The 26,438-nt window shown below is 40.3% G+C and overlaps 1 protein-coding gene across 2 annotated transcripts in view; it reads right to left on the reverse strand.

Annotated features, from left to right (window-relative positions):
* CDHR1 (cadherin related family member 1) overlaps nucleotides 1-14,984 on the reverse strand; it is a 61,257-nt gene extending 46,273 nt beyond the window's left edge. Inside the window, exons 1-3 of one of the 2 annotated variants that reach the window (XR_011809992.1) lie at nucleotides 14,825-14,984; nucleotides 12,494-12,556; nucleotides 4,835-10,945 (exon numbers count right to left, since the gene is read on the reverse strand). The gene's annotated coding sequence lies outside the window, so the exon portion shown is untranslated. Of the gene's footprint in view, nucleotides 1-4,834; nucleotides 10,946-12,493; nucleotides 12,557-14,824 lie in introns of those variants that run through there. The other variant, XM_038181191.2, reaches the window with a different exon arrangement.
* Between the last annotated feature and the right edge of the window lie 11,454 nt (nucleotides 14,985-26,438).

A 26,438-nucleotide genomic window follows, 5' to 3' on the forward strand; every position in this document is an offset into this window, starting at 1 on the left:
GAAGGGGTACACATAAAGAAGACACAAATCTAAGCCTGTTACAGATTTAACCATGCTGCACCACTGTGAACAGTAATACTGAACCACTGATAAAAATAAAAAAACAACACACTTGCACAGTGCCCCCAAAGAAACATAAATATCTCTTAAACTTCCTCTCAGCTGCCACCTCATTCTGGAATTGATAACACACCTTTTACTGCAATGTTTTCATAGGAAAAGTGATGGTGAGCCCTTGCCAAAGTTAGTAGCTGTCCGTTCCCCTGGCTGCATCCCCATGGGATCTAAATCTCTAGGGCCTGTATCTAAGGAAGCAAAATGTCTTGTTCCTCCTGAATTTCAATGAGTTTGAGCTCTTAAATCCTGTTGAATTTGAAAACTCAGCTAATATGTTTTTATACACATACAGATAATACAGTTGGGTAGCAACAATCAGATAATATTTTTTTTTTCTTGTCAGAAAATATTCTCGCTTTAAGCTAGCACAAGGAACCAGGCTGATATTGATGAATTTATGCTTTGGGAAGAAAGGGTGCCAGAAGGAGTTTCAGGAGAATAATGTTTGTAGGAATGGCAGGATCCCACTCTATGTAGAATAAACCTTCAATTTCATATAGTAGCAAAAATCAAAACAGAAGAATGAAATGCACCCCTCTGATCTGAACCAGTCTGTTCCCAAGCTGTTGTGTTTGTTTACTTCTCAGTAGGCAAATAAATCTAGAAAGGTTCAAAATTTTCAGTACCCAAGTTCTGGGTTTGGGTCACTGATCATCAGTATCTACAAGTACTTGTTGGACTACCTGAATTTTTACTAAAATCATCCAGGAAAAAAACTAACCACATACAAGCCCCTGTCTGCTCCTGTACTCTTAACTTTCTGAGCTTTCAAGAATCCAGTGTACAAGAGGAGGGTACAGTTGTGCCCTCCATGGGTGCCAGTGTGGAAGACCAGGGGAAGAGACAGTTGAGGACACTGGGGACAGCTGCTTCCAATGGCCTTCACTTGGAAAGAAACAGCACAGGACCACAACCCCTCACACTACACAGCAATACCAACGCTGAGCTCAGTGGGACCTCTGGGTGCAGGAGGTGGCCAGTGCGCAGCTGGCAAAGAGCAAGTGCATCTCTCGGTCAGAAGCACCCAGCTGGCAATCACTGCCACCTGTGCTGGCAGCCTGAGCAGAGGGCAAAGACCGAGCAGGCATGGAGATAAATTACGCTTTCTGTATTGTGGGTGGCCCTTCCACCTCAGAGCAATCATCTCACTGCTGCCAACCTGGGAGCACCTGCTTGGCATATCAATGTGTGGTTTTCACTGAGTTGCCTTTCAGTCAGTTTTTGGATGCTTACATACGTACAGAATTTAAGAATGAGAGAAAAATAAAATAAAATTAAAAAAAAAAAAAAAGATTAAATTATAATCTGCTGCCTCACTTTGCTTTATAGGAACTATGTACAGTCTTCAGATTTTATGCCTGCCTCCATTTGAGTTAACCCCCGTTATAAACTCTGCACAGTTTTGCTAAGTAATGAAGTCCACGTTTTATGTAAGTCATGCTCCAGCTACTCTTTTTCCTACGCTTGTCCTCCTATGCTGGCTGCATACAACATTACGGGTTATCCTGGAAAGGAATATGTTGCATTTTGTGCATGTGTGTAAATAAATTCAACACAAAAGCACTGCGCACTTCATACAAACTTCATTATGTGCAGAAAGAGTCCAAATTACACTCTGGCTTCCAGTCCCTAAATCAGATGCGGTAAGGAGCTGTGGGAGTTATCAGTGATTTCTAGAGGCATTTTACAGAGAGTGATTCACTTAGAATTGCTTGATGAAATAGATGTGAAGAAGACAAATGGAGCCTAAGTCATTTTCAAAACCTTTCTTAAAATTCTCCCTATTTTCACATCTTCAGATGTGATAGGAGGGTTCTTAGCTATGAAAGCAAAGGAAGTGGAGAAGGGTGGGCCTATGACACACACAACAGGTGATGCTGACACCCTAACAGCCCTGAGTTTGACACAGCTGTAACCACAGCTGGGCCATTTCTTGCACGCTGGAGGCTCAGTTCACTAGCAAGTCCCACAGCGCACTGTGAGCGAGAGTTGTTCAAGCTGTTCTCAAAATGTATTAACAGCAGCAGAACTGCTAAGGAGAAGTAAGTGTAAGAGTTGCTTGGATCTTTTCTCTCTGGCTGGAACCTGAGCAAGTAGTGTGAGGGCTCTTTCTTTCAGCAGAGCTGATAGTGGATGGTTGAGAACTCATAAGCAGGTAGCTGAGAAAGTTAAACATGCAGCTCCCACTACACACAAAACAACATTAAAAAGTCTTGCTTGGTTGAAACCACATTGTTTCTCCCCCTCAAAATCCACCCCCAAAGGACAGAGATAATTTAGACTGGGGCATCACCACTCTTCACCAACATGCATTACTACAGAGTACAAGTGACGGTGCTGGAAATCCAGGAACAAGTGTTGGTAACTATTTCTGATGACTGTTTTCAGCAGCAGAGAAGTTCACATTAACCAGCTTTGCATTCTCCTGCCACAGCATCAAGTTTTCTGTCTGGCTGCTGACAGAAACCATGGGAAGCGCACAGGGATCTTGCAGCAAAGGAACCTGAGCCACTCACGCTAGCGTTTCATAGTAAGAATAACAAAAGACAAGCAGTGCTGCCTTTATGGTAGTTAAATCTAATCAGATACATGCTTTAGACCATGGTAATTTGAGAGCTTGGCTGTGATCACCAAAATCCAATCCTCCCTGCTGCCAGAACAAATTAGCCACTTCCTGTAAGAAGTTCAGGTTATTTTGATACATCCCATATACATTTGACATATAAAGTAATAAATATAGCAAGAAACTTCCCACATTTTCCAAATGGACAGCAAGTCTAAGAGCGCGGGTACACAATCTAACACCTGTGAAAATGACTTTATAATCCTGACCTAATCTGAGGGCGAGAGCTTTTTTTCTATAAATGTATTTATAAGGAACCAAAGCTGGAAGTCTACTTGCAGTAAAACCATTTACTTGTGTTCACTGCTACTGTAAAGGTAGAAGGAGGAAGCTTGAAGTCTTGTTCCAGTAACTGACAGCAATGTGTTCTTAATGAGGTTACAAGCCAGAACCTGGAGGAGGAAATACTTGTGCTGTCCAAGCACGCACAGACCAAGATCAGGTTATGGAGGTTCTGTATGGTCAGTATTTCAGAAGGTATAAATAAGGACAGATTTGCCTGTCTCCTCAAATTGACTGATATGGTTGAGTCAGAACAGAATCTTTTCTTTCTGGGGGGCTGTTTTAAATGCCAACCTCTATACATACATCTAAATAGAACATTCTCTGGACTTACTGGACATCTGATAGCATTTCTGCTTGGCACAAACTTTAGAAAGTTTGAGAACTCACTCTACTGCATCAGGAACCAACAAAAGGTAACCAGGTAGCTGGGCAAACACACCAAGGTAGGAGATACTGGTTTAGGGACAGGCAGTACCCAGGGCTCCGTAGGACAAAGTGGTCTTAAAAACAGTAATGCTATTCTGTGTGATCAGACAGTCCTCCTGTTTTGCATATCACAAGCAGTTAATTCCATGCTACAGTTTCATACAATGGAATGAAAACAGAGGGAGCAACAGTCACCAAAACATCCAGCAGTGTTAGCATTTCCACAGTGACTTTCAAACAGGTATCAAAATGCTTCTTTCTCCCCTCCCTGGATAGGTAAATGCAGGCATAAGGAGACTGTATTTTCATACCCTAGGAAAAATCTCACAGACACTTGCCTGCATAATTTATCACGAATTATAGGCATTGACTGTGTGCAAATTCCTAGGAAGAGGAAGCAACACTCCCAGAGCTTCATCTCAGATACGGCTCCTCCTGGCTGCAGTCTGCCAAGGGGTGTTTGTATGTTTGCAAAAATGTCACTGTAGATAACTGGGAAAGGAGAACAATTGTCATGGCTAAAGTTCCTGCTAAGCCATTTTAGTAGCTTAGAGGCTCTTAAAGAGCACTGAAAAATCCATTTACTATTCAGTAACCATGATCCTTTCCTCTCCTATCACTCTCCTCATTTTGTTTTGACAAGGATAAAAAAAGAACAATTAGGCCCTAGAATATCCAGGTGTATTTAGATAGCCTATATTCACTTCAGCAGCACGATCACTGATAGATGTGGTGCCAAGGAGCATGACAGATCTGTGTGAAGGATGCCATTTAGCAGCAGACAGACAGTCCAAGTTATTTGTGGAAAAACTGCAATTGTTCATTGTTTTGCTTATAAAAAATGTAGATACATCCGAGTTTGTGCAGTTAGTGTGTGAATAATGAATGAATCAAGATTTTATAGTTTACTCAGTGTGGCTGAGAAAAATAACAAAACTTGTCAAGGCAGAACAAGGAAATGCTTATGTTTGCTCCATAAATCTTCTGACTGGTGTGCATGCCAAGGACATCGCTGTATGGATGCCCTGCTTACAAGGCAGTGCTATGACTAGCTGAATCAGAGGATTTATGAAAGTTAAATATATTTCTTTCATTGTCACGCATAACCAAAGTCTGCTGCTTACTATAGGAAATGCACAAACGCAAAGACCACAGCTGAACTACAGCCCCGGCTAGGAAACATTTCTAGACCGCAAGAGCACCTCAGCTACAGCAGCTAGGACAGTGCTTGGATCTTACTCAGGTAAGTGTGTGGCACCACGGTTGTAGACAGGTCTGCCTGTGACCAGCTGGTGGGAACATTGGTATGTGCCTTCGCTGAACTCAGTGGGGAATCCCACCGCTCAGCAACCCTTGAAATGTACCATGTGCTGAGGTACCTACCTTGTTAGGGTCTGGGAGATCCAGCTGGCCAGGGGGCACCGCAGCCTTCACCTGCCATTGCTAACAAGAAGTAATCTGAGCAACCAGAGTCTTGCATCAAAGCTGTGCTTGTCCTTAACCTGAAAGATTAGAAAACAAGGTGTGTTTCAGAAGAGGCCTAAATGCTCAACTTTGAAGCAATATACCTTACCTCAAAACCTCACGTAACTATCACTCCATTTCCACGTACACTTTATAGTAATTATCTAGCCTTTGGCTGGAGACATTTTAGACAGTCAGTAGTCCTCTAAGTGTATTGGTTCTCAGAGTTTTCAAAGCAAGCAGTTACCCCTGGCAAGAGGCCAGAGGTTGGTTCTTCGTACTTACTAGCTCTACCTAAAAGCCCTGTGCTCTCACCTTTTCCTCCCACACCTTCAAGTACTTTATCTCAAAGCACTGTAGTTATCACTTTTTTTTTTTTTTACAACCTATTAGTAAAATCAATAGAACTATATAGCAACAATCTCAACAACAGATGTTAATTTGAGGAATAAATAATATATCTGGGAACAGATTTCCACATCTGATAACTGAGATTACATTGATCCAAAGTTATTGCAGTGAAGGCTGAAATATAAATTAAATAATAGAAAAATCCCTACTCATCCCATGACTTTGAGACAATCATATGGTGTCTTGAAACAGAGATGCTCAAGTCCTGTAACAGAAGCTGTTTTTGGTACAAAAAATGATGCCTGGAAATAGTCAATGCAATGCTGCACCATTTTATATTATCTTATTGATAACATGCAGTTCTTTTGGTCTTGTGGACAGAAATTAATGGTGTCAAATTATAATAGTTCAGCACGAGGAAAAAAACTTGAGGAAATTCAGACAGCAAAACCATTCTGAGGTAAGATCCCACATAAATAAAGAACGGGTGGGTGACTATCAGCCCAAAGAGACAAAAGATGGCTTTTCCAGTTGTTGAGGTCAGTCAGTGAAGAAGTCCTGGTATCAGAAACTGTAAACTCATGTCTGGGAACAGAAAAAAGGCTAATATCAACCACATATCCTTCTTTGCTAGATATAACTTCAACTCAAATATTTTTTCTTTCATCATCCAATCATCTGATGATTTTTACAGAAAAAGTTAAATATACACTAGTACTGCTTACTAAGACAAAGGAAGATGCTTAAGTGTTTAATCTTGGTGTATTCAAACAACTTCAAGATAAGAGGCAAGTGACAACTGTCATCATTTTTTTTTCTCAAGTAATGAAAAGTTGATAACTGAAGTTAGTAAAAACAAAGGGAATGCTTTAATGAGGGACTTGCAGACACTGCTGCATGCTGTTGTGTTTCTCTGATAGCATCTGTAAACAGATGGACTTCACTTTTAATTTTTTCATGAAAAAATTATTCCCAGGTCTATCTATCTCTTAGACAAAATTCTGGGATACAAATGGGTTTTAGCATTACTCGGTGAACACGCCACACAGCTAGCCATATGACATGGGGCTCTGCAACAAGACAAATGGCAAGCTTTGTCTTGACAACCTGCCTAGCGAAGACAATATTTTCCAGTGCACTCCAGCTTAGAATGCCGATGGTCTGATTCTAAGAGCATCTAGGATTCGATCCTAAGGTTGGGATCAGTGCTGATGACCAAACATCATAGAAATCAGCAGAAAAGCACTCTTCTGCCACTGACAGATCTTAAATGTCATCTTGTCCGTCAGCTGAGGGAAACCCTACTGCTGTTTAGCATTTGGATTATTGTTTGATCTTATTAACCAAGATCTGTTAGTTGCTTTGAGTGTGCTACACTTATCACAAATGTGATAACATAGTTAGAAGGTTGTACATGTGCCCTGTAGTAGACAGTTGATCACAATCATCTGTTGAGCAGGCATTTTTCTGCACATAGACTTCCATACGTATGATAATAAATGCCTCCTGTGAGGTCTAAATTCTGTCCTGCGAGCATCTGTGCTGTACTGCCAGCTGCAACTAAACAGCTCTTGAACTTAGCGTGCCCGATGCAGTTAGTCTGACTGTCGCCAAACCGAACTGTTGGTTTGTCAGTGTCTTGTAATTACAGGGATTTTTGTGGGTGTGCCAGGCTGCACAAGACAGACAAGTCATGTTCAGTTCAGGATCTCTCGCAGGCATGAAGTGACCTGATTTCTCTGATTACGCTTTCAGAGACTGACCAGATGGCACTGAGACAGTAAGGTGCTTATCCTACAGCAGATCTCTGGCCTTAGTCATTCCCTTGTGGACCATCAACCTGAAAATATGGAATTAAATCCCCAACACCTGAAAATATTCATAGCCACGTCTCTGAAACACAGATAAACAAGGAGTAACTGAAGGGCTGAATGATGGCAAACCACACCAAGACACTATTTCTAGCAGAGACTCAGAACAGAAACAATTTTGGTGAATTTCTTCATGGCCTGCTCTAAGATTAAAGGAAAGTATGATGACTGTAGTGGACTTGAAAGCAACTCAGACAACCACCCAATGCCCAACATAAGTCTTACCATGCTAAATGGCTACTGGGAACCAAAGACACACATTGATTGGAATCAACACTCTTGTGCATGTCATTTAATGTATTTTGAAGTAGGGCTCTGTGTTCCCTACCAGCATTTAAACAAATAAATGCTCAAGTCCTGCAGAGAAGTTAGTGACAGAGACAACTGCTCAGATCTAATGAGGAAAAGCTCATTTGATGCAAAAGAAAAAAAAAGACTGATGTGTAAGAAAGTCTTCCTCTCACCTTAACTGAGAAGAAGAAAGTCATGGCTAAACTTAAGCCCAACTCTTCTTTAAGTAAAATTCAGTCAAAAGTAGGTAGAATCCAATCTACATTCACCATCTGGCAACACTGCTAGATCTGCCTTGGAGGTCGCAGTTGCTGGACAAAACTGAATCAAGCAACAGATTTTCAGATTTCATTCAATGAACACTTAAATCACCAGGAGTCTTCCACTCAGCTCTGTCAAGCGTTTCTTCATAAGCGTATGCAAACCCGCAAGAGCAAAAGTTTATCCCTCTGTTTTCATGTGTCAGATGACTTTATTATCCGCAGTGACATTGTCCATACAGGATTTTGGTTTTCCTTAGCAGATGCAATCACAAAAAGTTGTGAGTGTCCCATACTTCAGATTAACAGAAATTCTTCAGAGCTAAAATCCTGAATTCAGCTACACCCGGACCCTTATAGCAGTTGTGGGCCAGACAGTCTAGAGGGCTGAAGAGCCAACAGCAATAGTCCCATTACACTTTTGAGGGTCATAAAATTTTATGTTATTTGTACAAATTACACCTTCTAATATGCACTTTGAAGGAAAAACCCACAAACTGCCTGCGGCCCCACATTCCCCCTGTCACGGGTGATCATTTCTCCTGTGCCCTGACAATTCAGAGTCACAGTACTATACAAGACAGACTGATTTGGTGTCAGCTGAGGGTATTAATCTCAAAACAAAGCGAGGGGCCACCTGGCTCACTTAGTTGACAAGGTCAGACCAGGATCCAACATCTATTCTGGCAGGCACAGAGATATGTCAAAATATCTTTATTGGAACTTGAAGGCTGTGCAATTTTCATGCTTGACAGCCAAACAAACACAGAAAACCACAAGATACAGACAAATGCATTTGTCAGCTTGGGCAAGCTGAATTTACTACTTGATGTAAGCATACAGCCTGTGTACTTTGAAAAGCCACTGAGTAATATGTTTCTCCTCTGGTAATGCCAAACAAATATACATAGTAGTGAAAGAAAAGCAAGATGAAGAACAGGGGCCTGTAAACAAAGCCATGATCAGATGGTAGCTCTGTTCTACCACACAGGGAAAAAGGTTCAGGAAATAAAAGTCCAACTTTGCTGAGGAAGCACCTACAGGAGGCTGATGCATGACCTCCCGATACTTGTAGGCCACGCAAAGAGCCCGTTTGGGCAACAGTCACAATGAGTGGTGAAATAGCTTGAGGAATCCTGCTTTAGTTTGTTCAGTCAGGACTAGGACCTCACAGAAGTAACTTACTTTTGAGTTTGAATAGCCCTCAACCTTACCTTGAGGCTAGTTTGAGAAACTAGGTGAGTAAAAATATTCCAGTACATAGGATGATGTCCCTGCATCCCTCTAAAGACAAAGTATTTCTGTAATAGTGTTGATGGTCTTTGGGACTTTATGCTTTTGCTGTCAGAACATTTTGCTTGAAGGAGGATCGGAGTGTGGAGCAGACTGTTTGGAGGATGTGGGGCCAAGATAATCTTATAGCATTTTTTAAATATGAAACAAATGGGCTTAAGCTCATGTTAGAGAACAGAATCCTCGTACCTCTTAGTAATGCTTTGTAAGATATGGCCGTGTGTTTACAGCTCTGTGTAAACTCCTGATGCAAACATTTAATAGCCAAAATACTTTTCACATCTGCTCATCGTTCGTGTTCCTGAGATACTTTCTGTGAGCTACAAAAGACAAAAATAAAGTTTGCCCAGAGATCGGCAGCAGAATTATCAAACAGCTTATTCACCAACCTCTTGGCTCAGATCTTGTGAGGATTGGAGGATCTTTTTTAGTCTTGATATGAAAATGCTGTGCATGGTCAGCTCAAAACTAGGAAGATGAGGGTCAGATCTACCTAATCACAAGAGCACTAAGAAAATAAAATAATAACAAGCATGTAGGAGTCCAAGAAATTGCTTCAATTGTTCAGTACAATAGAAACACTGACCATGAGAAAGCACAGCCCGTAAGTAAGTACCCATTAATTTGACCCACAGGTAACACATTTACCTGAAGGTGGTTACAACAGGCATATGACCATACCCATTCAACTCCCCCAGATGACTAAAGGGCACTGAGACCATCTTTATCATACAGGAAATTACCTTAGGGAAATAGCATTACTCTGAGTATTGAGAGTAAAATTACTATTTTCAAAGTGCTGTTTGCCCAAGAGCAGAAAAAGCTTTCCACACCTTGTCACATTCATTAGAAGGAAAGCCAAATTCATAAACCTCCAATTAATTCTGGCTTAAGGACTCACCCTGGGCATAGAAATAGCAGCATATGCAGGAGACAGCCAGGAAAAGGACAGGAGATACCTGAGAAAAGACCCCAGTGACTGCTAATTGTATTAGCAGGGAGCATTTCTCTTTCTCTTTTATTCAGCCCTTTGGTATTATTCTTAACATTTGTTTAATTTCATACTCCAGTGAATTTTGTTTATCGGCATGATCACACAACTCAAGTGCCTTGAAAGAACAATTGCCTTCTGGCTTCAGGAGGAAAAAAAATAATCTGACTAGCCTTACACCTTTCCAGAATGCCTTTTAATAACCAGCCGATGACATTCTTCTGGGAAGTTAAAGAACAGGTGTTTTTCCCTCCCCTACTCCAGACATTAAAATGCTTGCCACTGTACTTGAATCTGGTCCTCTGGTCCTTCCCAACTATTGGAATCTAGTTTCTCAACCCTTTCTAAATCATAAGTTCATTCTCACTTGATAGAAATCCACTTCCAAGTGGATTTTAAGCACTGAGAGCAAATGTTGCAGGAACAAATTCATCATGTGCCTAGCTACAAAGAAAATCCATTTGTCTATATAAAAGAAGTTATTCATATAAAAGGTTAAATATATATATACTGATAACTAGAGACAGTAACTTCAGCCCTTCCCCATCTGAAAATGCAGTCCAAAGCGATACAGCCAGCTCTCATCTGTCTTGTTTGGGGAGCTAAATCCCTGTTTGGTACAGAGGAACATGCAACTGAAAAAATCCAGTAGCAGCCAGACAGTTTTACCTGTCTCTTTAGATGGCAGGTTAATGTTAACAAGATGAAGGAGCCTGGGGGACTGAGTAAGCATTATTGACTGAAGCCCCTCCCAGCTAAAAAAAGAATAGCATACATTCAGGCCCTATCTGTAAAAGGAAGACCCTCAACCAAGTGAAGCACTGTGAGATGTGCTGGCAGGCAGATGCTTTTCTTCACCCTGCTCAGTCTTATTTTAACCGCGGAAGGGGTCCAGGAATCCGCAGAGGGTCTGGCTGAGCACAAGGCTTGCAGTGTTTCCTTATTTGCACTGGAGCCAACTTGGGAGGCACACCTGTAAAACAAAGATGGAAAGAGAAAATGGGAAGAGATGTTTAATTGGAAGTATGTAGAATGGTACAAAACATTAGTACCAGAAGCTGAACCATATATATGGCCAGGCTTAGATTATCAGCAGTCTGGAGGGGGCAGAAAAAAGGGGAGTGGGGCATGTAACAGCAATATTTTTTCTTCATTACATTGCTGGAGACCACCCATTACTTGCAGCCCTTTTTTTTCCTCTACAGGGAGCACAATCACTGGAAGTATGAATCCTGCTGCTTTTGCAGGAAGCTTCCACAAAGCAGATGTCTTCAGACAGTACTACTCCAGAGCTCAAGTCCCACGGCCAACACATTGCACACCGAGTTGTATTACACTGTTGTCCCCTTACTATCATCACACTTACCTGCTTTCCTGAGAAGCCACAAGCCAATGCTGGCTTGAAACATTTGCTTATTGGGACAGTGATTCTTTATGGTAGAAGGGCATAGATCTAGGAAAGCAGGGAGGTTGCCTCAAAGATAAGTAGCCAGTAGGGTTAAATTATTCCCCTTCCTTCGGTCACACTCAGCCTTTGAGTGGCTTTGCAACTTCCCCTAGGCATATGCCTAGCACAGACAGCAGAGTGAAGTAATGCTGAAAAGCAGGTAGTGTGCTTGACTACAGACTGTGTAAAGCAAGTCATATTCCCCTAGAAAAGAAAGCAATGTGAAAGCACAAGTGACCCAGAAATCTCCTGATAATTAATAATAATAATCATAGAATATCCTGAATTGAAAGAGACCCACAAGGATCATCAAGTTCAACTCCCGGCACCACACTGATCTACCCAAAAATTCAGACCATGTGACTAAGTGCACAGTCCAAATGCTTCTTAAACTCCGACAGGCTTGGTGCCGTGACTACTTTGCCATGACACTGGGGAGCCTGTTCCAGTATGTGACCACCCTCCCAGTGAAGAACTTCTTCCTGACCATTCCTGTGGGTCCTATCACTGGTCACTAAAGAGAAGAAATCGGCACCTGCCCCTCCATGCCCCTTGGGAGGAAGCTGTAGACCGCAATGAGGAAGAAGTAACTATAATAATACCAAACTAAGTCAACATTGTGCATTTCCAGTCCAGAACTGAATATGAAAGAAAACTCTGCTACCTTTAACTTTGGGCAGCTGCTGTGTTAGGCTTAAGCTTTTATGTTTGTGTCTCAGTAAGAATCAAAACACACTCAGATCAAGCATTATCATATAAGCAGATCTGTAACAGACAAGCAATTGCATGCAACAGACAGGTGGACACTGTATGGAAACAAACATCATTCCTTGACCTAAAAAAGGTTTGGCTGCAGCTTGGGACAGGAGGCGGTTACAGTAAGCAGGCTTGAGAGCTCAGCGAACTAAGGACAGTCTAACAGGGGACAAGTAAAGGGAGGTATTACTGGGTTTGCAGCAGAAGGTGGCATTTCAGATTCCCATACTCACGTGTACAGAAAAATCAGTTACATCACAGGAATTTTTATCTATAATGATTATTTAATTACTACAATTAAAATGTAGATATTGTTACCTTTAGTTGCCTTTTTGTTGACTTTGGCTAGTTTTGAACAGCAGACTTTTTTAACCTTCCGACCTAAGGGTGAAAAAATTATACATTACCAATGGAGACAGAGGATGCAACACACATGCATGCCAAATGGCTTAAGAGTCCAGACATTTTGGTTACTGTATTTACCATTGAAATCCTTGAACAGAAAGATCTGTGAAAGAAAACATCATCATGACTAATTTTTACACCCATGTGTAGCCTTGTTCCTAGCATAGAACATTAATTAATTTGTTCTCTTCTATCATTACTAGTAGACACAATATGCCAGATGCATTGTGAAGACTTTGAAATGTTACATGTTAGCTGGCAATATAAGCAGCAAATTCCAGCTGTCTTAACAAACAGATTTTGCACTGTTTTTACAGTTATGTTGCTTAATGAAAGTATAAAAGATTACCAAGAGAACAAAAAGAGCATCTCTGTATCCATATGGGTACACAGAGGTGTAGAACAAATTGCTTTGGACAGGCAAAGCCGTTTAGTCACTCCCTGCCTACTAGACCTAAATACATGAGCTGCTGTATTCAACACGTGAATGCTTGGTACAGAGTGCTGGATACGTTATAGGGAGAACAAAGATGACACTGCAGTGAGCTTGGAGCAGAGGTAGAGCAGGAAGAACAGAGGCTGTCGAATTCTCAACAAAATCTCACATACGCTCAGTGTTTCCAGAAATCCCTGTGGCATGGTTCTACAGCCAAGGCAAGTGATGGTCACTGCTCTAGCATCTAAGAGGTTTGAGGTGTCACGGCATCATTTCATTCTCATCTAACAAAAAACATGCCTTCATTTTGTACATCCAGGTAATTCTACCTCAGCTAGAATGAGTAAAGCTGCTCTGGGGCGAGAACAAACTACAGCCAGGAACTGAGCAGAAAAAACACAGATACAGTTCACTCTAGACTGCTCCTCACACTTCTGTACCAGCTGCTGCACTCAAGCATGTTAACACATATACATGCTTTGACAACCTCAGGCACATTACTGACAGCCTTTCCAATCCATGTGTTTATGGATAAGGATCAGTGTCCTATAACCCCTTCTCTGCCCTTTCTGACCCAGCAAAGGCATCCAACCCCCTAGGAAACACGCTAAGAGAAAGGAACATTATTACAGGGCAAGTCTTCAGTTATTTCTACTGGGTGTTGCCATTTCCTTGGACATATTTCTGCCATGTTCCTAAAGAACCATCTCAATATTCTCCAACTCCCTTTGAGTTCAGGTAAACATACAATGATAGTGCTCTAGCATTCACTCACCCTCTCCACAGTTCTTGCAAACAGATCTACAACTCAGAACAGGCTCCAGTAAGTGAGAAAACCAGGCTACTCGAACAGCTTTAAAGAGCTTTCAGTGTTTCTCCACACCCATATTCACACAAGATGATTTTTTATGAGGTTTCTAAAAAATATGAAGCATGGTAAATCTGCTGCTTCTGACCTTTGGAAACTTAGCTTATTTGTTTTTCCTTATCTCATATTCATTCACTACATCTTGCATTGAAAAAAATAAACACCATGGAACATGGTAGGTCTCCAAGTTTCCCAATATCAAGCACCAAATCCAAACAGGTAACTAAGAGCTACACCTTTTAAGTTTAAATTCCAGCTATACTGCTTCTCTTGCAAACCCAGAATGACATCTACAGATATGTGGGTGTGGACAAAGAAACAGACTTTTAAGGCTTAAACTGCTCTGAGTTTGTGCGCTTTGGAATGCTGCAAAATGGTAAATGGGTGCCACAGGGTAATACAGTATGTATATCTGTGGTTAAAAAGTTAAAATCAAGACTGACTGAAGGTCAGGAGAGCTAGTCATCTGTTTCACTGTTCTGTACAAAACTTAACTCCAATTCTGGGGAACTGTTTCACACTCCCTTGTTGCATAAGGGTAGAAACTTTTTCCATTAATGTTTTTCTCACCATGCAGAAAATCTGTAAATCTTACAGTGCCTGATAGTTATCTACTGGAAAATATTACAAGGATTTTTTTTTCAAGACTGGAAATGGGGAGCAGGTTTCAGAACACAGATGAAGGTAAAAGTTAATCATGCTGTATGATGTGCCACAGACAAAGGAAACGCTACAAACCTAACAAAGTACTGATACACATTCTGCAGCTCTAAGTTCTTTCCTAATTTTATTCTGTCCTTTCCAGTTGTCAAGCTCTGTTTGTTTTCTTTAATTAAGATCAACATACAATTAGAGAATAAGCTGTCTTTTTTAAAAGTCACAAGGAAAAAAAAGCACAGGAAAAGAAAGAAGACAGTTGTATTAGACGAACATACGGTACCTTCTGCAGTAAAGGCATTGAGGCACAAAAGTAAGACAAACAAAAAGCCATAGAGTGCCAGGAGCTTCATCCTTACAACAAGTTAGGAGGTGTCTTCAAGTAGGCTGAAGCAGTGTTCTGGTCTGCCTCCAGCGTAACCTCACATTTTTATAAGGTGGATTGGAAGGAATGCTATGTTCAGAATGGGTGGAGATTTGGCCTTTGTATTGCACTTAAGGGTATGAAAAGAAAGAGCCCTTCCTACTAGGAAGAATAGTTACTCATAAATCAGGCAGCAATTAGCTGCATTAGAGAACGTCCTAACAGTTAGAAGGGAGCACCTGGCTTTGAGTACCAGGGTATACAGGGATGCTCTGAGGCAGGATTCATCCTGTGGTTCACAGCAGCCTCCTGAGGTGACCCTGTGTGTTCCTTTGGATGCTTAGAAAGGAAGAGTGCCCAGCTGAAATAAAGATGTGTGGGCTGGGAACTGAAAAGGCAAACAAAACCTAGAGCATTTAAATCAAAGCAAATGCCAATGTGGCGTTAGCGTAATTAACAAGACATCTGGTTAAACAGCATATTTCTGAGTTTATTATTAACTTCTCAGTATCTATTATAACTGGATAATTAAGTCCCTTACAGAGATTCCAGTTAACAATCAAGATTAAGGAGTCCATCAAATTCAACACAGTATCAAGGTTCACAGAGCATGCATTTAAAAAAAAAAAAAAAGCAGAGATCAACTGCAGATTTGAGTCTCTTATGTAAGGCAGAAGTTTATGTTTGGCAGCACCTACTTCTCGCAGCTCGATCCGAAAAGATTTGTCTGAAACACCCGAACACACTGTGAGCCATGTAGCCTTCTGAGCTGTGAATGTACCTACAGGCTGGCTGGACTTGGAATTGCAGCAGGACAGAAGGCACATGCTCGCTGGTGCACATGCAACGTGCATAAGCATCCCTATTCCCCCAACCTTGAATTTCAAAGGTTTCATATTCCAGGTATTGGATGTGGCTTATTTCTTGTGCTGGATCATGGCCTTCCAAATCAGGGTCACCCCTTCATCTACCAACTTTAGCCCCAAAAGCTTATTTCTTCCCTCCTACCTTGTAATATCCAAATATTGTGAGAACTGCTAATGCCTCAGTCTTTTTTGCTACCAAGTTACCAAGTTCTAAGATCAAAACCACTACCAACACTTGTTACAGACAGCATTTTCTTCTGATTCTCTTTTACCAGCAGCCCTTTCATACCACTGGCACACCTCAGTCATTCACATCACTGCTAAGCTTCTCAGAAAGTACTTTTACAGTTCAGCCAATGACACACAAATATGCATGGGACAACAGAACTTTGATGTTGGTTTTATGATCCTGGGCTTATGCATTGTTTAAACATACATATGCTAACCTTGATCTTGCACTTTAAAAGTCAACAGCATTTTTGCCTGTTCGTATAGAATCAATCTTTTAATTTGTAGAGAAGCTCTATATTCCCCTCTAAAAACAGTTATTAGAATTACTAAAGTACAGTTTGTCTGCTAAGTGTTTTATTAAAAAAAAAAATAATAAAACAAATTTGTTTGAAACATGACAGGAAACACTTTTGACTTGGAAACATCTCTGCAGTCCACTTTCTTAACAATTGAATGTTTCCACTGGTACACTGAAGCCCTGCATTACATTGCTCTGAAGGAACTCTAAACTGAGAAGAAAGTCTGGCCTGTATAGGTTAGAGCACAGAATGAAATCCAAGATTGTAACATGACAATCTCTTCAGACCAGTTTTCACTGAACAATCTTTTCCATTCCATCAGCAGCCTTCCATTTTAGCAGACTGAGGTCTATTTGTTACCAAATAGCTTCAAAGGTGAATTTATGCAAGTTAAGTGGCACAGTCCATCCTACCCCAATTCAGGAAAAGCCTTGAATGCATTTTTTTTTGCTCAGGAAAATATTTAATTTTAACAATACAACAAGTTTCCTACACCAACATCAAGACTGAAATTCTTAGTTTTCTAGGCTAAAGCTACGCTCTCAAAGGTAGTGGTAGCTACCTCTTACCTCCTGTACCACCTGACGGCAAAGCTGAGAATGAGAGGGGAAGTGGGAAAGAAGTCTTCAAGACATTAATTGTTCTAGGTTTTTAAGCCTGTGAGAAACGTAATTAATGTTACCCAGTCTACAACTTCCTCGTAAGGGGGTGTCGAGAGGCAGGAGACCTTTTCTCCATTAACACCAGCGACAGGACCCGCGGGAACGGGGTTAAGCTGAGGCAGGGGAAATTTAGGCTTGACATCAGGAGGAAGTTCTTCACAGAGAGAGTGGTTGCACACTGGAACAGGCTCCCCAGGGAAGTGGTCACTGCACCGAGCCTGACTGAATTTAAGAAGAGATTGGACTGTGCACTTAGTCACATGGTCTGAACTTTTGGGTAGACCTGTGCGGTGTCAAGAGTTGGACTTGATGATCCTTAAGGGTCCCTTCCAACTCAGGATATTCTATGATTCTATGATTCTAAATTTTCATCTTGTTAAAGTCAGTGAGGATTTTTCTACCAAGATGACTCCAATACAAGTCTTGTTTTGTTATGTTTTTTAGACTCCTAGACCTTACTGAAACACCCGGGGAAAATGGGGCAATGGGGGATGCATCTGTGATGTCTGAAAGCAATAAAATAACAGCTTATTTCCTCTGTAACACGTTTTAACATACATCACTATACATGCTTCTAGCTGAATTCAGAGAAAGAGACAAAAATTGTACATAGAATATTATTGAAAGATTTTTCCAAAAGTGGTATTACTTTGGTTTTCCTGGAAGAAAAAGAAAGGATTTGGTTTACTGGCAAAGAGTCAGTTTTGTGACTTCACATAACCATTTATACGTAGTAACTGAGTGAGCAGAATGTTTCAGTGGTAACCCAGAAAATAACTAGTTTGTAATCAAAACCTGCAGTGTCTCTAACATCAAATAGTTGCAATTCTTAAATCAAAATCCTTGTACCTATTTTGAACATTAAAACTTTTTACTTATTAAAACTATTTCAATTTCACTGAGAATACGGTTATTTCGAAAACCTCACACTCAATCTTCTCATGCTTCTCTTAAAAAAAGAACCATCATCATTCCCCGTACTTTCCCCAATAAGGATGACTTCGTTTATATCAGGAAGACAACAGAAAAATAAAAAAGGAAAAAAATCACATTTCAGTTCGGCCTCTTAAAACAGTGACTGACTCACCCAACTGTCCTTCTTCCTTAAATATAAACAAAAAAACACCTCATAAAAGACATACATTAACTTAAGCCTACCGAGACTTTATAACCCAAGAATCTTTCATGTCTTTATAGCACTGAACACCTTTGCCATTTCTTTCTGTGTGCACAGTAAGAAATAAAAAAACTGAATACAGAAGGGTAGGTAACTAGGTAAGAAGGGATCAAATTGCACAATAGAACCTCATCACAGAATGTATACTAACATTTCCAGCTACCTTCATGTAATTAATCTGGAAGAGAATTGGAAGAGCACTGGAATGTTAAATGCAGTTACAGCTGCTGCCAACACCTACCTCAAAAAAAAACCAAACATTTTTCTTATGAAATATTTACAACAGAATATTGGCAGTGGGAGTGTTTACAATGACTTGTTTTCCTGAACACAGTGACAAGACTGACTTTACCATCCACCCTGAGCAAGAAAGAAGCGTGCGTGTACTACCTGGATGCCTCACTCATTCTCTGCTTGGAAGAGGCAGGCTGCTACTAGGCCTCCTCTTACAGCAATCCAAGCCTGCCGGCTACTGGGATGGGAAATGAGGCAAACCTGCATACTTTCCTTATCACTGCATCACCCCACAGTGGGGAAATGGTGCAGGTGGGAGAAAGCTGTGGTGTCTTCTTTCAGACTGCTCTTGTATTTCTCATTCTGAGCGGGAAGAAGCCAAACTATTTGCTTAAAAGCTATTAAACCAGACTACAAAGGACTCTGGCAGATGACTCTGAAGCACTGCCCACAAACCTCAGAGGCTGCTCACTACCTCTGCAACTATGGTTAACACAAAAGCAAATAGGGAAGTGTTACCTGCAGGGTATTTTTGGCCCTTAAACCAGGGAGGATCAGTGATCTTTGCTCCGGAGCATGGCAGAACAGTTGATTTCTGTGTTTCACTTCTCCAATGTTCACAGCATCTGCATGCTGCTCTCATCCATTCACGGCAAACGCATCACCTTCTGTAAGACAAACTATATTTAGTCTTTTATTCTTTGATTTACAATCTTTATTTCACATAACCTGCCTGTAACCTTTGCCACAGCTGGCTACTTGTGTCCCCTACTCAGACAGCACACCTGTATCAGCAATACTGCTCATTTAGGTTAGCTTTTTAAATGTCTTCTCACTTGGAAATTGAAAAAAGGGCAACTTCTGCCCTTCAACCTGTCCTCCACTTGCATTACTTTCTTCCCTTCTTCTGTCACTACCTTTTTCCTTGCTCTGCCATCCAATCCCCCATCTCCTCCTTCTGTTATTATGACCTGCTTATAGATGAACAGTATTTTTGCTGCAAAGGTTTCTTTTTTTTTTTTTCATTTTAACTACTTTTTCAAAGGCACGAGTGTACTTTTATGGCAGAAATATTTTGATTTTTCAATAAAATAAAAATGCATGAAAACCTAGAATTCACTTTAAATAGTCTCTAAAACCTAAAACATGCTTAAACTCTACTATAATTCCTCATGGGAGAGAAAGTTCAAGGATTAGATTTCCTACTTGTCATGTGGGCCAAACTGTTCAGGATAGCTTCCATAGTACACTGTGGTTAGAAATCTTCTGATGCATACACCATACTGATGGCCTACCCATCGCAACACTCACTCATCTTGCTTTAGTCACACCAATTCCCATCATCTGCCTTCCCAACAAGCAGGTATGCTAAGACTACCTTCCCATCCCTCTGCATGAGTGCAGTTTTTCCTTTCCCTTCCTTTTTCGGTATTAACAAGCCTTGTGTTTGTTCTGCATACATCAATAAATACATCCACGTACTTCAGAATGACATGACTAATTATAGCTGGAAGGCTAAAAATGTTTCAAGAAAGCTTTTGGTTTTGTTTTTAAAAACTTGATATCTAATTAAGTGTTCGCTAAAAATCTCTGCTTTTCAAAGGAACTTCCACTATGACACTTAAACTAATAAACACTACAGCTACAGCAAAAGTTGAGCCTGTAATTAAATTAGCATCTCATTGCAGACTTGGACCACAATGGACTGTAGTATGTCCCCATGTGTTATGGAAGACACCCATTTAAAGTGCTTCACATAATTTTAAATCATAATTTAAAGCAGAAGATTTTGATATCCACTGTTGATCTTGTTTCCTATTTGTTTACATTCACTAATGTCATAAGGAGAGGCTCATCACAGTTGCCTGATATAACTGTCATGTCAGTTTTCACGAAAGATGGCCTTCACCTATAATCCACTACTACTATTTGCATAGCCAGTGCTACAAACACTGCCAGAATTTACAGAGCTCACTATATGCTTATTCACTTTTCAATGTTCATAATTTTAGTATATCAGATTTACCTACTAGAAAATTAGGGGACAATTTTTCATCTGTGATTTTTGCAAGACTTTCCTGCTCAGTTAACTCCTTCATATACAGCCAACAGTCTCCCCCATTCCCCTGGCATTCAAATTCCTTGCTGGTGCGGCAGGAAGAGTTCTTTTTGCTGTCACTAGCTCTACCCTTCCCTCCTCTCTCCATTGCTAATATCTTATGCAGGTCTTGGTTACCCATTACTTCACTAGGATAAATGACTGCCTTTATCACAAGGGCTTATTTTAAATTCTTCCAGTGTTTATCCTTGCTGCTCCATCTCAAGTTATAGAACAGTGGTAGCAGAAGTGTTCTTTACTCTGTCAGAGCTTTTTTTCATTGCCTTATGCCTTTGAGTATGCTGCCTTCTTTCCTAAAGGACACACATGCAGGTGGTTAATCAAACACTGACTAGTCCTGTAACTGTTCTTGAAAACACTCAGCTCATTTCTCATGTCTGCAAATGTTACATTTCCTTTCTTTTCAGCACTACAGTCAGTGCTTGTGTGGTGCTACTTACACATACATAAACAGAATTAGCATGCCTCATTATGACCATAAAGCTCCATGGGATTATTTACAGGTCCAGGCATGACTCAATGACACGTAAACAGAATTCTGCTAAAAATCCACCCTTTTATATGAATTCCTTATTTTGTTATGTGTGCCAAAGAACATTACTGATGAAGCATATGTTTATCCTGCAATTAAAACCTCATCCTCAATATTGGCTACAACTAATGCTTCTGAGGATTCCCACGATGCTTCAAGTAATTCTATTTTAAACCATGATCTAAATAAGAACTTACATTATTTTTAGTATTTAAACTTTTTAAAAAAAAAAAAAGTTTTTTTTTGTTATTTTGTGAAGAAAACGTTCTTCGATTCATGCACGTATTTTCAGTCTACAAAGCAGAATACACGATGTAATTTAAGTATTTTCATAAAGTAAGATAAAATGTAATTAGTTTTGTAATTTTCATCTGAATTGCCCCAGATCCGATACCACTGGAAAGTAAATACGCTTTGAACTTTATGAAACCTACGTAAGTAACACTTAGTGTGTGAGCTGCCTTGTTTTAATATTTTAAATAAATTTGTTAGAAGAGCTTACTTTTTAACTGATCTTCAGTTTATAGCAAACACAACTAAAAAATGGTTGCTGTAACTTCAAATTGGACTCAGTTTGAAAATAGAAAAATGCATTTTAAGTAACCCCTCCACATAATATTTAAGAAAGAATTGGATTTTTATTTCAACACTCAATGATTTCAGTGACTTTCAGTCATAACAATGAAGCAGAGATGAGCTCATAAAACACAGGAAACTGAGTGCATCAGTCTGTGGCAATTCTCAGTGAGGATGGCTGCTCAGACCTGTAATCCTGCACTGGAATTCCAGGTGCTATGAAGGCAAGTAACCTGCCAGCACAAGACCCTGAGAACAGTCACTAACCCACCATTTGCCCACCCCTGCCTTACCAAGCGAGAGCAGCCTATGAACACAAGTAAAATACAGAGCTGACACACTCTAGAAAGGCATGTCTTGTTTGCACATTCGCCCACTGTGTATCACAGGGCTGACTAAGACCTAATGATCTCTCCTTTGCAACACTACTTTCATAGCCTAAGACAAATGGGAAGAGTTGCAGAAAGACATGCTATTTTTAATTTCTTCATTCCTCAATTCTGATACCGTTTCCTTTGCTGTTGCTGACATCTGCATTAAGCTTCTGAACAATTATTTACCCCTACTGTAATGCATTTATTTTCAGTAACTTGCACTCAGGAGGCTAAGCTTTAACTGAAAGATAGTATGTGTGTTGTTTTTTTTTTTTTAAATGAATGAGCTATCTTGTAATATGTTGTGTTTCCACTTCTTGCTAGTAGCTTTAACACCAAAAAGAATTACTGCAAATCGTTTTTAATTACTGCACTGTCATTGAGAGAAATAGCATGACAACATGGTCTTCCTGGAGTTGGCCAACAAGGAATTTGCAAAGCACAGAAGAAAAATAGAGCTTTTGAACACTATCAGAAATAAACACTACCAGAAAAAAAGCATTATCAGAAAAAGAAATGCATTAAATATTTATCTGGAAGAACCTTAAAGACTAAAACATGTACCTAGTACGTTTCATGGAAATTACATTTACAAGTTGTATGGTGATCTAGGTATCTACAGAAGCACCATGTTTCTTCCTCTGCACTAAACTCACAAACTGTACACTGGTGGGGTAGCAGAAGCATGATAATTTATTTGTATCAAGGTAACTGCTTTCAAGTTGTGGGTCCTAATTTATTGAATACAAGCCTAACGTCTCCATACCTCAGCTAGAGCAAACACAGGAGAGCATAAACCTACCGTTGCTACAAACTCACCTTGTTCCTTTTTGCAGTGATGGTCAGTCCAGAGATGACGTTCACTTTTTCCTCCTAAAAGGTACAACACATCCTCATCCATCACAATCTAAGAAAGAAAAAACACATCACAAAACGTTAAAAAAAAAAAAAACAACACAAAACACACACAGCAAAACCCCACCACCCAACACAACTGCAAAGCCAAGCAACAACTACTGCATTTCTTTAAGCAGTATTTTCATTCAGGATTTTTGAACAATTTACAAGAGCAAGTAATTTAGCAGATTTTTCTTCTTCCAATATAATTTAAGAAAACAAAATTCAAGAGACATTTGCAAATTATTTATTTGAGCCCCAAGAGAATGAGAGAAATACAAGCTCAACTGAAATACAGGAAGTTCACTTTCTAACCATTGATGTTGCTTACATAGATGGATTCAGACAAAACTCTGGCTCACAGTAGAAGTTTCAGCAGAGTTCTCCTATTCCAAACTTCTGGCTAAAAGTAAAACCATTGTTCATGAAGCATGTTTTTTCTTCCTTCCCAGTCACATAAATACAACTGAAGTGACCATAAATGCTTTGAGGAACAGATTGTGCTCACTACATTGAAATGATGCCCGGTGAACAGGATCATGGGGTTTTAGTTTGTGCAAGCTGACACAAGTAATCGAAACTAAATCAGATGATGGAACGTTATTCTCAGACAACTGTCTGTGTAGGAGCTGGCAGGAACAAGTTGAAATTCTCATTGTTACAGAAATATAGACAGTCTTAGCCTGTGGCTCTGAGTGCCTTCTTTCAAATTCTGGATTTCAAATCATCAAAACAAGAAAAGAGAAAGTGTTTACTTGTTTTGGTTGTGTTTAAAGATCACCATACCTACAATGTGCAGAACCACCAGGAAGATGCCACAGCGGTTGAGTAACATCATTTATACCCATTCCGAAGGGGAAACTCCGTCTGCCAGCCCTACAACCAGCTTCTGTCAGATCAGTAAGACAAGGTTTATCTGTGCTTTAAGAAAAGAGATCAATATGCAGATTAATCACAAAATCTTTCTGGAAGCCCTAGAGGCTAACAGCTGCACAGTGTTTTTTGCTTTTGAGGCTTGCCAGCTAATTAAATGCCTTATCTATTCAGGAAAAAGAACAAGATGACTACCCAGACATTTGTCATTGTACCACTTCATTTCCTCATAGTAAGTCCTCTGGAACTAAGCATTGGGCAACCAGATTAGGTACTTCACACACAAAGACCCAGTGAAGTGTCCTGCATTCTTCTACCATCTTTCTGAAAGAAGAAAGAGGCATCTTTTTTTTCTCACTGCAACAGCACCTGTAAGTGAAACAAGGTGGAATTTCTTACAGATGAAGTAACTGGAAAGATGGATAATCCCCTTCCGCCCCCCATTCCATATAGGCACTCATGTTTTTCCTCACTCTGGGGGAAAGGAGGGAGGCACTGTGGGAACTGAGCTGCTTCAGTACGGTAACCAGGTTACACAGCTCCTCTTACCACCCTCTAACAGAGGTGCAAGCTCTGGCAGGTTAGCTATCAAAACTCAGCTTCCTAAATTACATCTTGCTTAAACCAGAGCACCACAGGAAAACATTTTTCTTGTGTGCAGAACAGTTAACACAGCATCCAGTATAAGCCTTTTAGGACCAAAGCCTTGCTTCATTGTGCTATGCACTTTGTTTAGAAGCCTACAGCTACCATAGTAAGCTGGGCCTCATCATGCCTGAGACCTCAAAAGACTACAAAAAGAGCTGAAATCACGTCAGAAATCAGAGGGAAAGTGGACATCTGTTATTTCATCTTCCTTACGTTGCCTGCAGGAGTGAAGTTAAAAAAAACAAGTGAAATAAATAGAGGTATAAGCCTCAACTAACAGAACAAAGCTATCCAAAAGAGTGACGCGTGAAGAGACAGAAAAGTGAAAGCACAGAGCTTATAGACCACGAATGACACACACGGGACTCACAGGCAGCTGCTAGCACTGCAGAGGCATTAGATGCAGGATACAAACTGAGGAGTCACAGGAGACTTGCTGAAAAGGCTCTGTGAATGAGACAAAGATGTTTTAAACCCTGCTCCAGGACAATCTCCCAAGCGATTCTCAACTTACCATAAACTGCTGGGAGAAATAACTGTTGTCTTGCTCTTTATTCTAGTCCTAGCTAGCTTCTGTATCCCAGACACCATCATTGCTCTTTTTAATACAATGAATACAACTACAGGCTATGGTTTCTACAATGCATACCTTCTCCCTGGGAAATGGAGGTCAGCATATGTTCCCTGAGAACTACACTGCCTCACAATAACTGGTCAGGTTGAATTAAATTAACTTTGCTCCCTGAAAGTTCTTAATTCTCTCTGTTTCTTCCAGCCCAAAAGTTAGTTTAACTTATGTTAAAATTTAAACAAGGCTATTTACTCCAACTGTTTTATTCTCCTTATGCCACCAGCAGCTGTTTCAACCTGGATAGAAGAAATCTTGCATACAAAATGCAGATTCTTAGAATGTCAGCAGCGTTTAGTAAAACATTCATAAACCTTACAGTATTTTAGCGTACCACCTCCAGAATACTGACTACATGAAGGCTGCAATTTCAAGAGTTTACCCAGTTTTCTTCTCGAAAAGCATCAAAAACACTCTGGAGGGTGCCTTAATTTAACCATAAGGAGTTACACTGTTTTTTCACCATTTTGAGCGACATCTTTTATGACTATTGAACATGAGGTATTAGTAATGTGAATTTGAGGAAGCATCACTTATTTCCCTGGATGATTCAGAAACAGTTACCTCTGCACTCAGGTTCTTTCCCAGTCCAACCCACCTTGGCAAAAAGCAACGATCTCTTTCCCATTGCAGAGACTTAATACATTTTCTGATTCTTTTGTAAAGTTAATGCTTTAAAGATGACTTTTTTTTTTTTTTAATAAATGCCTCAAACATCTAGCTGACAAACTCTACAGTCACAGGTCTGCAAGCTGTACAGTAATTTGTATATTCTCTCTACCTCCATTTTCCAACTGCTTCCCTGACCTTTTTTGTCTTACAGATTATGTTCTTAGATCTTATCTGTTAGAGACCTTTCTTCTGGGCAAATCTGGAGATGACACTAGCTTCTAATCTTCCATTTCCAGTTTCCTTAAGAAGATCCTTGCCTTCCCACTCTTAGGTGTCATTTACAATGAACTTCAGCCCTCCAACACCCACCTCTGTTCCACTGCCCCAGATAAGCATCGCAAAGAAGCACACTCCAAAGCCAAAAGGCAGACACATGCCATGCATATCGACGAGTCCTCCGCTAAGTGCACAGCATGACAGCAGGTAGCTATTGACAATTTTTTTGCAGGATTGGAATGTAACACTTAAATACCTCGCAGACAGAATTCACTCAAACCGATGTCCTGAAAGCAGTCTGCCCACAAGCGTCCACCTGCCTTTGAAACGTGAAGATGGATTGTCCAGACATCTTTTTCAACCAATGTCTCCAAATGAAGGGCAGGTTGTCATCCTCATTTCACTGTAGCAATGGACTGCTCAGGTGCCATCATCAACAGTGGAACTAAGGATGAGAAACTACAGCCAATCTAGCCATGAACCCCACATCAGAGTACGCTAAGAGTAAGATAACATGCAAAAAGACAAA

This window comes from Anas platyrhynchos, chromosome 6, assembly GCF_047663525.1.
Source record: "Anas platyrhynchos isolate ZD024472 breed Pekin duck chromosome 6, IASCAAS_PekinDuck_T2T, whole genome shotgun sequence".
NCBI lineage: Eukaryota > Metazoa > Chordata > Aves > Anseriformes > Anatidae > Anas > Anas platyrhynchos.